Below are 14,463 nucleotides of genomic sequence, written 5' to 3'. Positions count from 1 at the left end.
TCATGCTGAAAGTTGGGCAACACTCGACAGTAAGGACTACCACTGACAAGTGAAAGAATTTAATAAACAGATTCAGATTAATGTCAGAATCTCTTTTTCTTCAAAAAGAGAAGAGTCTATGCATCCATCTCTCATTTCCGTGAACACAAAATACATGTGAAGATAACTTACAAAACACTGGGAGAACTGACCCGGTAACGTTTCAAATGGAGAATGAGTCCAACTTGTATCAGGCTCAGCAGATAATAGCCAAAGTGCCAGGCAAAAAAGCAAATGCTGAACGGAGAAAGATAACATTAAAAGAGTCAAGACAGCTGGGAAACAAATCAAACCCATTTAAAATAAAATGGATGGAAACAACTTAAGAGTTACTAGAAAAAATATAAATCAATGACAAAATGTAACAAAGTATTTGGAAAGGCAACACAAAGCAAACAGTAAAGCAGTCTCAGGGCTCTTTGATTTTGAACTGAGATCCCTATCACAGCATCCCAGTAAATCAACTTTGTTGCCAGAAACTCGAGAAATATTAGTGCATCCTGCAGGTAAAAAACGACTTTAACCAAAGGAAAAACTAGAGACGCAGCTACCTTATTTTTAGACACATGTGACCTTAATATTTATCAACTTGCTAGTGTTCAAGCATGAATAAAAGGATTTTAATAAATGCAGAAACAAATAGTTACAACCACTGGCTCTTTATTGGCTACTTTGGTAAATAATGACCAATTAAAGCATTTGGAGAAGAATCAGGTAGAGGAACTGACAAGAGGCACACCGTAGCTACCAGACTTCCTGTGCAGGGACAGATGAAATCGAACCCTTCAAACTTATAGGAACGAATTAGGCAACATCAGACATCTTGCTTGGTTCAGCTCAGGATGCCCACAAAATACGGGGTTATCCCCTCAAGCAGACACCTGAACAACAACGAAAACCACCGTCCCCACCCATATTTACAATACCGTGCTCTGAAAGTGCTTTATAGACGCATCGTACTTCCTGCCATTCTTACGTGGTCAGCGTTACAACACATATAAAGACAGGAGATAAAGTGAAGTACAGTACTATTGAACAACCCTGGCCAAGATAACAGAGGGAGTCAGAGCTGGGAATAAAATGCATCTGTCCTGACTCCATGCCTGCTCTAACCACTAGCCTGTGTCACAAAGTAAATATGTGGATTACCGCAGTGATGTCAGCAGAATCCAACAGGGATTTAGAGATGTTTGGAAGGCAAAGTGGGGTGTGGGTAAGGTTTCTATAAAAACAGCCAGGATGTTTTTGCTAGTGCAAGTTCCCGCAAATTGAAAAAGTTCCCAGACTACAATCAGCCGCCTCAACTATTTTCAAGAAACAGTAATGTATAACAGAGGGGAATGCACAGCTGAAAGAAAGAGGTATTTGGAGCAGAGAATGTGTATTAGTAAAGTCACAATATTTACAACTTGGTTCAAGTGCAGCATAAACTACTGCCATGTTTATTCAAGATTTCCCCGAGTCTCATTATCAGTACAAACAAGTACTGTTCTATATGGATTTTCCCCCCTTGGATTAATATATAGTTTGTCAGTCAAAACAAAACTACAGCAAACCGCTCCACTGAAAACCTACCATGTAACAAGATAAAATAGCAGAGGTATTCATACAGTGTGCAAGTATTCGCACCTGGCCCTTTCCATCCACCGAAAGACTGGGCTTACCGAGGTGACAGACCTACTTCTCAGATAATCGATCATTTTAGTATGCTAGTCCCTACTAAAAATGGAGGTTTCACCTGCTGATCTTACTTCACACTTCTTCCATTAGTCCCACTTCAACTCAACCGGATCTCTTTCTATATCATGCCCAAAACCCTTATGAACTTCCATGCACCCTTATTCAGCTTATTGCATATGACAGATGTATTTCATATGAAGCTCAAGTACTGAATTCTTACATTTCCAGTAATAAAACGGAAGACTGCAACAATTTCAAAGTGCAGAAATTCCAATCAACCCTCACAGTACTCATCCCACAGGCTTCCTGCTGGATCTGATGTACTCACACAACACTCAGACTTGTAAAGTCTATCTTGATGAGCCACTTGTTTGGTATTGTAAGATCTCCTAAGGAGCCAATCTTCCCACTGCATGGAGCTAGTTTTATGTGGTGGGTAGGTCCATACCAGCCTGAAATTCTGAGACTTCCTATATTCACCGAACGTTTCCCAATTGTGGCATGGGCTCTCCAGCATTTTAAGCTGAAATGCTGAACAAAGACAAAGCAGTCTTTCAGCAGCGCTGGGAATCCAGGCTGGCACATTCTGCTGACTGTCTCCAAAAGTCACGCATTCCCCTATCAAGCACAAGTTGAAGCTTTGTTCTTCCTCATTACTGCAATGCTCGCAAGCATGTGAAATACAAACAATGCTTCCCAAGATGTGAACTCACCACGTTCGTATAAACCAAAATAGTCTTAATAAACCAAATAAGATCAAGGTCTGACATATTCCAAGTTCTGCTACAGACTTCCTACGAGGCTTCAGGGAAGTCACTTGTACTGAGAGAGCTGCATCATTCTGAACACTGGAGACTTCATCTCCCCGTTTCATTTCATATCACTGATACCTTCAACTCAGAAGGCCAAGACAGCCCCATTCTGGGGATCTGGCCTAGGCAGGAAATGAAACAAGGAGAAACTGATAGGAAAGTTCAAATAGTCTTCCTTGTAAGCAGCCAAAAGACCAGCTGGATCATTGCTGGGAGATGCCGCTTCTAGGTCCCAAGGAAGATGACAGGTTCCGTTTTGTCCAAGACTAAACTTGTAGAATCAACAAGACCATGACTCCAAAATAGGTACCCTGGGAGAAAGCATGGTGGAGGAATGATCACCGTGCCAGGAGCCGATTTATTTGATAGGAGAGAGGCAGAAGCTACATGAAAGCTGACTCTTTAGGCTGTGCCTAAGTATCTAAGACCTGGAGCAGCAAAAAGCGTGATTAAGATCCGTGTGCTTAAGGCTCTTGCATCATTTTAACCTATGGCTCTGCATGCAGTGTGCCTCCTGTCACTAAATAATACCCTGAGATGCCTGTGCACATCCCAAATATTAACTATGAGTCACAGCTGCCAGACAGATGTCAACAGCAGAGTCCAAACACCAGTTGGATTTGCTGAGGCATTCATGGCTGGACCCAGGAGAACATAACCAAGGCCTCGGTCTCAGGGTGGGTGTACCAGGGAAGGCACAGGAAAAGACCCAGAGTGGGGGACAGCTATTACCATCCGAAGGGGCGTCCATTAAGTCAAACCCAACCCAAAGCTGGACACTTCCAGTAGACCAAGAAAAGGACAGGGGAGTCAAGAGCCTGTTAACAATGACAGCTTTCTCTTTTGGAGCTTCAGTTCCCCTCTGTTAGTGGGGGTAATGCTCCCCAAGCTCACAGGGGCATGGCACGGTCAATTAGTCACACTGATAAAGCATTCAAGACACAAAGCTGACTGGATGTAAAAAACCAGAATCGCTTACTTAAGGAAAAAAGTGAGGAGAACAGGGATGGAGTTCCATAGCAAAATACTCACTTTCTAGCATTCCTTTAATTGCCTCCCCTCATTTAGTGAGGAGTCCAGTTTAGTTTAAAAAAAAAAAAAGAAAAAAAAAAGAGAACCGTGATTCAAATGCTAATAGTTCGTAAGTGCAACATTAGAGACTGTACATGTAGCCAATACATCGTCATCTGCAATTAATCACCGCTGTCCATGGCTGGGACTTGATCGCTGTGAGCTACAAATGAAATGACTGAGCTAATAACCTTACGAACAGTAGCTTTACAGAGTGGTACACTGTGCTAAGGGAAATCCAGAAAGAGAGATATTATAAAAGCACATTTTCCACAGAGACTGGTGTTGGAAACCTGAAGGTCTATGTGAACTCTAGGAGGCCGTTAGAGTGGCTAGGAAAACAAGCTCATCTACTAGCCTACATATATTGCTCCTAGCTGTACTGTTTTAAATCTTTTTGCATGAATCCTCCTTGCACACTGGTTATGCACACACTCAAGACAGCCCCCCCACGGACTGCATTTAACAGACCTGTATTTGCCACAGAACTCGACTCACTAACTTACAAAGTTCAGTCCCAAATGACGCGTTCGTGGCCACATAGTACGCTGCTTGACAAGAGCAGCGGGGCATCCAATAGATACTTCAGGAAGAGGAGTGACTACTAAAAGCAGAGTGGGGACTTTTTTTTCTTTTAAAAACACAGACGTGGTTTCTGAAAGTCAGAGCCACAAGTCAGATTTATGACCAAAGTGCAGAAAGGGAGAACCGAGTCTGAAGTCAAGGGGACCTCAGAGAGTACAATGTGCCGCCAGCAACTATCTCGTTGTTCCCCGCGGGAGGTTCCGATTTGAGCACTTCTGCTGACCTCAGAGACAAGAACCTGGCATGGAAAAAATAAAGTAGGAGACCAGGCCACTCATGGGCTCAGCCGGTCAAACCCAACTTGTAAAAGTGTCGCTTATTTTACAACTGCACCTAGCAATCCCAGCCCCAGTGTGGCATGATATACAACACCATACCAAAGCAACAGCAAATATCCCTGGGAGTTTACAATCCTAAGCAAGTCTAGAGCCTACCTGGGGACTGACACATGGCCTGTGCCCGAACATGTCTGCAACATGCTTGTTCAGCAGTGTCTTGCTGCAAGCACGTTTCCCCTCCTGTCTCACTTTAAGAAAAGAAGACATGTGGCCCCATGCAGACGGGGCTGCTCTAACGAAGTCACTGTGACAAAAGCATGGACAACAGCAATAAGGATTATGTTCAAAAGAAACTAATGCAATTTCCTGGCGACACCCGCACACAAAGGAACACCGTCTTGGTGGGAGCTGCTTACTTGACTCTCTAATAGCAGCCATGAATTTAAGCCGCCTGCTATGATGTGATCTTGAGGAACAGACCCGGTGGACACACACACTCAAAGTGCAGAAATCCTCACATCTGCTCAACCACCACTGCTTCAGCCTTGTTCAGACACAGCAACAGCCAGCCAGCTGGCCCTCATCTGTGCCCCAATTCCAAATGCACCAGGAAAAGCAAAGGATCCTCTCACCCGATCAGACAAGATGGATCCCATCAGCAGGCTGACCAACAGTTTCTAATGTGCTGCCTGTTTTACAGCACATAGCTGCATGCAGACACATGCACAGAGGGTTTGCTGCTTAAAAAATAAAGCAAACGACACAACACTTGCCTTCCACCTCGCTTTCGAGTTCCGCCTCGAGTTACAGGGACAGAGGGCTCCCGTCTCCAGTGCTGTCAATCGCGCATGCGTCACCAGCCCCAAATTCACACACAACCTTGCTGCTGCTGTTGTCTTAAGAGGATGTACAATCCTGCAGACCTCCAAAGTTTGACAGGTTGGCTGGGAGGGGTGGCATGCTTTTCTATGGCAGCTGCTACCGATGGCAGGGAAATAAGTTACCTGGACTTGCTTGACCTGAAGATAAAATCCTTATTGCTCTGATTACCATTTGAAGTTTGTTTTTTTTAATGCCTAAGCAAACACAAATAAAAGGGTTTGAGGTTGGTTTTTTTGCAGAGAAAGTAACACGCTAAAGGTAATGCTGCAGCGTAACTTGCTTACAAGACAGCTATTTCCAAAGGACTGGCTCTGTCTTTGAAAAAAGTTATGCACCCAGTTCCATTAACAACCAAGATCTATGGTGCGTTGTACCTAAACTGCTACAAAAGCTGCTTTTCTCCATGAGAAAGAATCGTGGTTTCCCTGTGGGAAGAAAAAAAAAGGTGTAACTAGAACACTAGCTCCTTAGGGGACTTATTAGATCCTCAAAGAGCCATTGCAGTTGCTGAAACCTGCTTTTGCCAGCAGAAGCTTCATCTTACAAATATACAACAGAAAAGCACAAGAGAGAAAAACCCAGAAGACTTCACTTCAACATTCCCAGATAACTGAAGAAATACAGCTCAATACTGGAGCATTTAGCCTCTCTGGCCTTGTCTACACACTATGCTTTTTCTGAAAATCTCCAACCACTCCACATCCAGAGCTAAAAATAGCAGATCCCGCACAGACAGGATGCGGGTTGTCACTGGGATTTCCACGCCACAACATTGAGGTACCTACACACCCTTATTTCTGTCCAAAAAATTACTTGAAGAAGGATAGGATGATAAAAAAAAAAAATGGTGATAAGAAGGGATTTTATGAAAAAGTTCCATGCAGATACGATTTCTAACTCTCTGCCTTTACATGACTGTACCAAAACCCTGTCGAGCTGGAAACGGGATTTCACCGTACTTTACAATGGGAACAATAATCAAACAGGATACCTGTAGAAAGACGCAGAGGCAGGCCCTTCCATTACAGAAGTTAAAATCCAGGCCCTCCCACAGACGGATCATATTTCTGCAAGATAACCTTAAGTGCTGTGACTCAGAGATTTTTTTTAATTGGAGCTAAAAATGACTCAGAAGCACTGAAAGATTTAAACATGTAAAAAGGAGTAAAGGGGAAGAGTTTTCTGTAATTTAAAGACTCATCCATCCATTTTCTACTTTGATGCTTAGCAATCAATTAACAGGTGACAAAAGTGAAGTAGCATTTGCTGCAGGTGTGGGTCCACTGGTCGTGACAAGTTTTTCAGAGACTCTATAAAATTGCTGTGGTTTTTCTCCTTTCCCTACATTTGTGAGCGCAAAAGGCAAAAGCCACTATGCAAAGTAGTCATAAGACCCTCTTAAAGAACAAATCAGAGAACAGAAGGAATCTTAAATCAAGGAGCTCCAGAGAAAGAAAGCGAACACAGGTAGATGGCTGGGACAGCCATCTCTACGCTCACGGTAAAGCTCTGAAAACTGACAAAACGTTATAAATTGAGTAACTGACCTGCGAAGGAAGCAAGGAGCTCAAGCAAGTTAAAAATTACCCTATAAATACCATAAAGATTAACAGATTTGTAATACCCACCCAAGAAGCATTTACTCTAAGTACAATGATTATGAAAACAGAGAGAGTATTTACTACATAGCACTGGCTTTTGTATATACAGCCTGCCACAAAAGGCAGCGCTGGCTCTTAATATAGCAAGAGCCGAAAGCCACCATTTAGATTTTCAAATTGATTAAAGGTGACCTTCTTCTTGGTGAAAGGTTGTTAAAAATACCATTTCTATTTCCTTCCTGTATTTGAAACGTAGGTCTTGCCTACCTCGGAAAGAACCTGCGGTGGCTAGAAAACCTAGCGAAATGCTGACCGCCCACAAAGAGCAAAGCAGAGCTACTAGAAGATGGAGGCACTTCCAGTCAGCCCATCTGAAATCCTGTTTTCGTACCTGTTTTGACACCTGCTTCAGTCCAATGCCTAATACACACCTCTTGTAGTGCTTACAGCTTCATCCCCGCAAGAGTGCAACCCAGCCCTACCGCCACATATACCCACAGCCCCGAGCACCCATGAACTCCTTAACAGACCTGATGTTCCCGATACTACTAATGGTGGCAAAAGTAGGACTCTTCTGGTCGAGAAGAACTTCCTTTCAGAAGTTGAAAGAGGACAAAAACCCGTTCTTTAAAACAACCCCTGCTGGTTAGCTCTTGCTGGGAGGAACTGTGCCAAAGTTTACATGATGGTGCAACACATTTTTTCCTTAAAATTCCCCAAAATGAGTCACAAGTTGCAGAGTCTAATCAGAGCAGCACAGGGCACAAGTGCACACATGCTTTGCTAGCTGGCCCTCTAATTTCAAGGTTTCAAATTCACTAGGTGAACAGTTATTCTCTGGTATTAAGGAGGACAGTTGGCTCCAAGGAAAGGGGAAAAATTGGAACTTGAGTCATCCCACGCCACTTGAGCCAGGAGCGGACTGCTGACTCAGAGGCAGGCACCGACAGGCAGCAGCGACGGAGGAACTCGCTGGGGTTCCTATCCCCCAGCGTGCCATTTTACACATCTCCTCTGTAGGGAAACCATCCCAGCTATCCAGCACCCATTTTTCTTGTCAACATGGATCTGAGGGTTCGTTTCATGTACACAGCACGCTTTCAAGCAGCCTGACGGACACTTCTCCCCTTGTAACAAGTGGGTTTCTTGGGGCTCGAGGACTGAGCACCAAAAGCAGCGGGAGAATGGGTCAGCGCCACTGGGCTCGACTACAGAGAAGGCTAGAAGTCCTGCCCAGGGTGTGGAACAGATGCCACCTGTTCAGTCCACATTCTAGGCTTGTCCCCAGGGCCGCTGCTCTTATCTGCCTCTTTTTTGACCCCTGTGATGCCAGTGCACTAAGCATAAATGCTGGTTACAGTTCGTTTCAGAAATAGCCCACAACAGGAAGGGGAAAGAACCTTCCCAAATGGGACTCTTCACCTATATAACCACACACCAGTATTAGGGGATTCCTTCCCCAAGTCAGATACTAACTACTGCATCAGTGCTGCCCAGGGGGATGCCAACGTGAAGTACTAGATGCAGAGAGTGTGTGCATGTGCTCGGACACCTCAGGACTCAGTAAGCTCTCACCTCTCTCCTAGCAGTCCTAGGGTCTACACTCTGGGAATGTACTGGAGGATTTAAGGAGCAGGAGAGAAGCACCTGGGCATAAAACTCCAATGAATCTCTTCCTCCTCTTAGCTAAGAAACTTGGCTCTGGAAAGGATTTCCAACAAAGCTTCCTTGCCTGGAAAAAATAAAGTTCCAGAGAACATTTTAAATGATCTACTTTGCCAAGAAATAATCTGCCCATCAAATTAGGAAAGCAGAAATGCATAACAAATTTGGACAGGTCAGTCCTTTCACAGCAGCCCTCATTCAGTCAGTCCCATGGCTGATGGTCTGGGAAACAAGTGTGAACGCATATATACCAGCCTCCAACACATGCCAAAATAGCCTTGGAATTAAAATATTTTAAATTAGTGACAAAAAAGCCAAATGAATGAAATAGTACCTTACTCACTGCAATCCCAGCACCTGAATGGAAAAGGTGTACTTCTTTTGGCCAGTCTTTCAAGGTCAATGACCCACAGTTGCACACTAGGACTGGCTTGTTTTAATTTTTGTATTTAAAAATATATTTGAATTACTGGTAATAACTAACTGGATTTTAAGACTAAAGCTCTTACTCAAGCCAATAATGATATTGGGTGGAAAAGAATATCTAGCTGCTTTAAGGTACATATTAATAAATCAGGCAAAGTTTCTGAACAGTAAAAGTAGCAAATTTCACAGGGACACAAAGTTGCTTAAATCACTCAATTTAACCATTAAAAATAAATGCTTGCATTTTCTGCACTGATTATTTTAATTCAAGCGTTATTTTTACGTGTCTTCCGCTGTCGAGTAGCATTAGTTGATATAGAAACAACACCACAGATTGTTATAGAATATGATCTGAAAGCTCAGTAAAATGCAGTTCTGCTTGAAGTTTATGTTCAAAATACAATATATAAAGTAAGTTATCCTTTCCCCCCCCCAAATTGTGAGATTTTAAACAAAAGCCCTGCATGTACCTGTAGTTTTCCATCAGTTCCCTTCTGGGGCCTTATTAATGAAGAAAAATATAACATACTGCCCCAAGAATTCCCCAGGTTATCTGATTTTACTGTTCTTGGTGTATAAAATAAGGACCAAACGTGGGATAGCGGATCCTCTTATTTTGACAAAATACAGCTAAATAGGAAGAAATACTTGAAGAAGCACTGCAAAATGATGGAGGGGAAAACAAACACATGCAGTCCACACCACCGTGGCAGGAACATGAGGTGCATTCTGGGTGAGGACGACGACTTCTTCTGAGCCACTCTGAGCAACGTGTCAAAAATCAATACCAATTGATTCTTCTTGATTTCTAAATCTCGCTCAGATGCAATTCGACAAATTTACGTGAAGTATTACAGGCTGCTCTTTAAAAAACAGAATTTGTAGAGACATTAAGGTTCATGAAAATAATAGCAGCTCTCCAGAGAAATGGGGTGGGTTCTTTTCTTTTGGTTAGCACTAGTTTCCTTTGAACAAACATGGTGTGTTGCCCGCCTGCCTGCCTCACCTACATGCATAAAAAAATTGAAACCAACTGAGATGCTTTTGTTACATTACTGTTGGTTTTGCATGAAAACCTATTTGGAAGCAAGCAGCAAAGGGGATTTTGTTCCTCTCCCATCTGTGACAGACAGCTGCTCACTAGCTGGAATCTATGAAGCTACCAGACACTTAAAGTAGCACCAAACTAAAGTAAACATTATGCTTAAAAAAAAAAAAAAGTTTTTTGAAAACCATCTGCCCTATTTCACAAAATACAATTTCTAACATAGTTTTGCAATGTGATATCATAGCCCCCTCTATACAATTAGGACGTTCTTAAATGTTGCCTGTTCCTAGAAATTAAATGGTTGATCTTTACCTTGAAAAAAATGTAAAATAGTTTATTTCTGACACCTTCAAAATGGTATTCGAAAACCACAACTTAACCCCAGAGATTTCTCAGGCATGTGAAACTGCGGCACTTACAGTAGGGCCAGATGTTTAACTACTCAGCACAGGTTAGACTTTAAAGTAAAGTAATCTCAATCCAATCCAAAACAATTCATATGTAAAATTTAAGCCAAGACAGAAAAAAAAAGCAGATCAACCACATAAAAAAAACTGGTATCTATACAAACCGCTATATTTGAACCACTTAAAAAAACCTCAGGGTGGTTATTTGTTTTGATTTGTTTTGTTTTAATAAAGCTTACAAACGTTTCAAGCTGCCTGGTTTATCCTGCATTCAAACAGGAACTCTACTGCCTGTGCCCCGCGTTATGAGCAGAAGTAAGACAGCAGCTTTCTGCCTGGCTACTTATGCTTTAAAAAGTTAAGATTTATTTAAGATGCTTGTAAACTGGGAGTTTCAGGGGTTTACTCCCTTTGTAATATAGATCACCGGTTGCAAGGTGCGGACCTCGATTGCAATCCCGCCTCGGACAAGACGCGTGCAAGAGAACAGCGCGGACCTGGACCTTCCTGACCACCAGCAACTCTCCACGTCACGCATCGCAGCTCCTCCATCCTCTAATCGGTTTCCTTTTACGCTTCTTTCTCCCTGAGAGAGAGGTCAATCCAACCTGCATCCTACAAGTTAATAATGGGCCGCACCTGTTCGATCACCGCCAACCCATGCCTCAAGCCAACAGGCGACTGCCCCCAAAAAAGGATCCTGTATCATTTTGTCCAGCCCAGGTCTGAACCCCACAACTTCCTCTGCTCAACCATTTCACCGATTACTGCCTGGCACGTTAGTTAGTCCTTGCTGATGTCCAACCTAACCATACCCTTGTGCTTACTCCTCTGTGCATTATCTTGATGTCACACGAGCCCCCAAGAGCTAACTCACAAAAACTTTCCAAAACTCTGCCAACGTTTGCCCGAGCGGCACGCGGTATCTGTGTCCGAGCGGCACGCGGTATCTGTGTCCGAGCGGCACCGTGCTGCTTTCACAGGTTGAGCATTTCTTGAAAGCTAGCGGCTTCTCAAGACAACAGCTACGAGACACATGTATAAAGTTTGAGAAATTAAAATCCAATTCTCATTTTTATAACAAGGGACTGCAACGTGACCGCGAAGGGGCCTCCGAAAACTTATCCTAGAACTCGTATGAACGAGAAGATCAAACATTGACTTCCGTTCCCTGCACGGCCTGGTCCGAGATGGGTCCTTCCTCCAGGGTTTTTTAATCTGCAAATTAAGGCAATGCTGCTTCAAAAACTACATGAAGATCTCCTGATGAAACCTACTGGATAAAGTATTATCATCCGCCGGCACTACCTGCCAACAGAAAGGCTAAATGAAAAGACCCCGTCAAGGGTTTCGTTTTCACTTTTCGGTAGGTCTCAACCTTTCACGGGCAATTTTAGCCTCCGGTGTCGCGTCACAGATTTCGGGCTGGAGGGAACCTCGCGAGACCCTCGGGTCCAGGCGCAAGGTGAGTGTGCAAGCGTTTCTTTTGCACGTCCGCACCGCTCCGGTCCCAGTCGGCCACGTACCTACGCCCGTGACGCCTGCGGCAGCACCCCAGGGTGCCGCAGCGTGGCGGGTCGCCGGGCCCAGCCCCGTCCTTGCGAGGGTGCCACGGGCGGCCACGCGGCATCGGCGCCGTTCAGCGCGCAAACACGACCGGCGGTACGTTGCGCTGCCCCGCCGCGACGGCGGGATCGCTCCGTTCGGTTGCTACCGTCGAGCTTTCCGGAAGCGCCCCGGACTCCGGCACGCCGCAGAAAGAGTGGAGAGCCGCGCGTCCACGTCGCGTGTCCACGTCCAAGCCGCCCCCGTCCCCACGGCCCCAGAACCACGGAGGAACCTGAGGTAATTTTCAGCAGCGGGGGTCCCCCGAGCCCCCTCGGCGCAGCCCGGCCGCGCTCGTGACAGGAAGGACGGCGCGACGCGACGCGACGCGGCGGGGACGGCACGCGGCTCCTTCCCCACGACCGCCAGCGGAGTGGGGTGGGGTGGGGTGGGGTGGGGGGCTCCCCCCCCGCCGTGCCCCCCGGGGCAGGTCGGTGCCAACCCCCCCCTCCCGCGCGCCCCCGTTACCTGCCGAGCGCCCGCGCCGCCTCCCGCCGCCTGCGCGCGCCCCCGCGCCCGGCCCGGCCCGGCCCCCGGCGGCGCGAGCGCGAGCGCCAGCCCCGCCCCCGCCGGCGCGCCGCCGCAGCCGCCACGCAGGCCTGCGCCGGGAGCGCGCGCGCTGCACCGCGCCGCGCCGCGCCGCGCCGGGGGGCGGGGCCGGGGGCGGGGCTCCGCGCACTCGCCCCGCCCACCGCCCGCGGCTTGGCGCGGCTTGGCGCGGCTCGGGGGAGGCATGCGGCCGTCACCTGCATGGCGGGGAGGGGGGTTACCACACGGGGCGCCATAAATGCTCTGGGCTCGCGGAGGCGCAATAAATGTTGGCGGGCCGCCCCTGCGAAGGAGCCGCCCGGCCGTGAGCGGGGGAATCGCGCCATAAACGTCGACGAGCGGCCTGTGCCAAGGCCGGGTCACGCAACAATGGCGCGATAAATGTAGACCCGGCCCCATGCAAAGTGGTGATCGTATAATGACCCGGGGGATCGCCCAATAAATGTACACCCGCCGCCTGTGCAAAGTGGTGCTCGTGCAGAAGGAGGGATGCGCAATAAATGGAGACCGGCCACCCCCGCACAGTGTTTATCACGTGGAAATGGGGGGGCCACGCAATAAATGTTGACGGGTTGCCCTTGCGGAGTAACCGCCAGGCTGTGAATGGGGGAATCGCGCTATAAATGCAGGCAGGCTGCTTGTGCAACGTCAGGATCATACAGAAATGGGGAGGCACGCAATAAATGTTGATGGGTTGCCCCTGCAAAGTAGCTGCCAGGCTGTGAATGGGGGAATCGCGCCATAAATGCAGGCAGCCGCCTGTGCAAAGTCTGGATCGCACAGAAATGAGGGGGATGTGCAATAAATGTTGACGGGCCGCCCCTGCGAACTAGCCGCCGGGCAGTGAATGGGGGAATCGCGCCATAAACGCAGGCAGCCGCCTGTGCGAGGTCCGGATCACTCAGCAACATGGGGGGGGATGTGCAATAAATGTTGACGGGCCGCCCCCGCGAAGTAGCCGCCAGGTTGTGAACGGGGGAATCGCGCCATAAATGCAGGCAGCCGCCTGTGCGAGGTCCGGATGACGCAGCAACGTGGGGAACGGCGCGATAGCCGCGTGGGAAGGGTGAAGTAGCGCGCAGCAGCGATCGGTGTCACACAGAGAGGTGGACGGTGCCCGGACGCACGGCCCCTTCGGCGAAGGCCGCTCGGCGTCCCGCGCTGTTCAGATACGCGTCCCCTCTCCGCCGGCGCGGCGTGTCCACGAGAGCTGCGTGGAACCCCCGATCACCTGAGACGTTTCGGGTCGCAGCGCCCTGTTTTTCCAGCAGGCTCAAGCTCGCGTGGTTTCAGCTTCGAAATAAGTTTGTTTCGCAGGAACCTGAGAAACTGCGGCAAGCGCTGGATTAAATGACTGAGTTCATCCTACAAACCTCCTCGTTTCAGGCACGCTTTTTTTTTTTGTTGCCAAACCAAGGAGACGTCTGGAATGAGTCTGAGCTCCACGTGAATTGAACGCAGTTTCATCCACGAGAAACTCCTGAAACGCCCTGCCCTGGCTGGCTTTGGGCTTTGTTGTTCGATTTTGTCGTGTGAGGTCAGCGGTGCAGGCGGCGTGGGTACGTGCAGACATCGTCTGTCCGGCACGCGAGTCTCTCCTGTGTATTAGCACTCGAGACGCTGCGCGAGTATAAGCTGTACCTCCTTGCATTACTGTGATAATGCGAGGCATTTTCTCTCATGGGTGCAGATGCCTGCGCAGCTATGCCATGCTTCTCGCTAGAGACAGAGCAGTAGACATAACAGATGGAAACGAAGAGGCCACCTGGTTTTGAAGCAGATCGTATCGTCAATCCATCAGTACCAAATCTGCAA

General features: G+C 47.2%; 1 protein-coding gene across 4 annotated transcripts in view; it reads right to left on the bottom strand.

The window, feature by feature from the left end:
• Positions 1-12,658, bottom strand: part of NEK6 (NIMA related kinase 6) — an 87,603-nt gene extending 74,945 nt beyond the window's left edge. For 2 of the 4 annotated variants that reach the window (XM_059715748.1, XM_059715749.1), the window contains exon 1: positions 12,568-12,658. The gene's annotated coding sequence lies outside the window, so the exon portion shown is untranslated. The remainder of the gene's footprint in view (positions 1-12,567) is intronic. The other 2 variants (XM_059715750.1, XM_059715751.1) reach the window with 1 other exon arrangement.
• Between the last annotated feature and the right edge of the window lie 1,805 nt (positions 12,659-14,463).

Source organism: Alligator mississippiensis, chromosome 12 (assembly GCF_030867095.1).
Source record: "Alligator mississippiensis isolate rAllMis1 chromosome 12, rAllMis1, whole genome shotgun sequence".
In the NCBI taxonomy this organism is placed as follows: Eukaryota; Metazoa; Chordata; order Crocodylia; family Alligatoridae; genus Alligator; species Alligator mississippiensis.
Note: the sequence above shows the minus strand (reverse complement) of the source record. Positions and strands in the feature narration are given on the sequence as shown.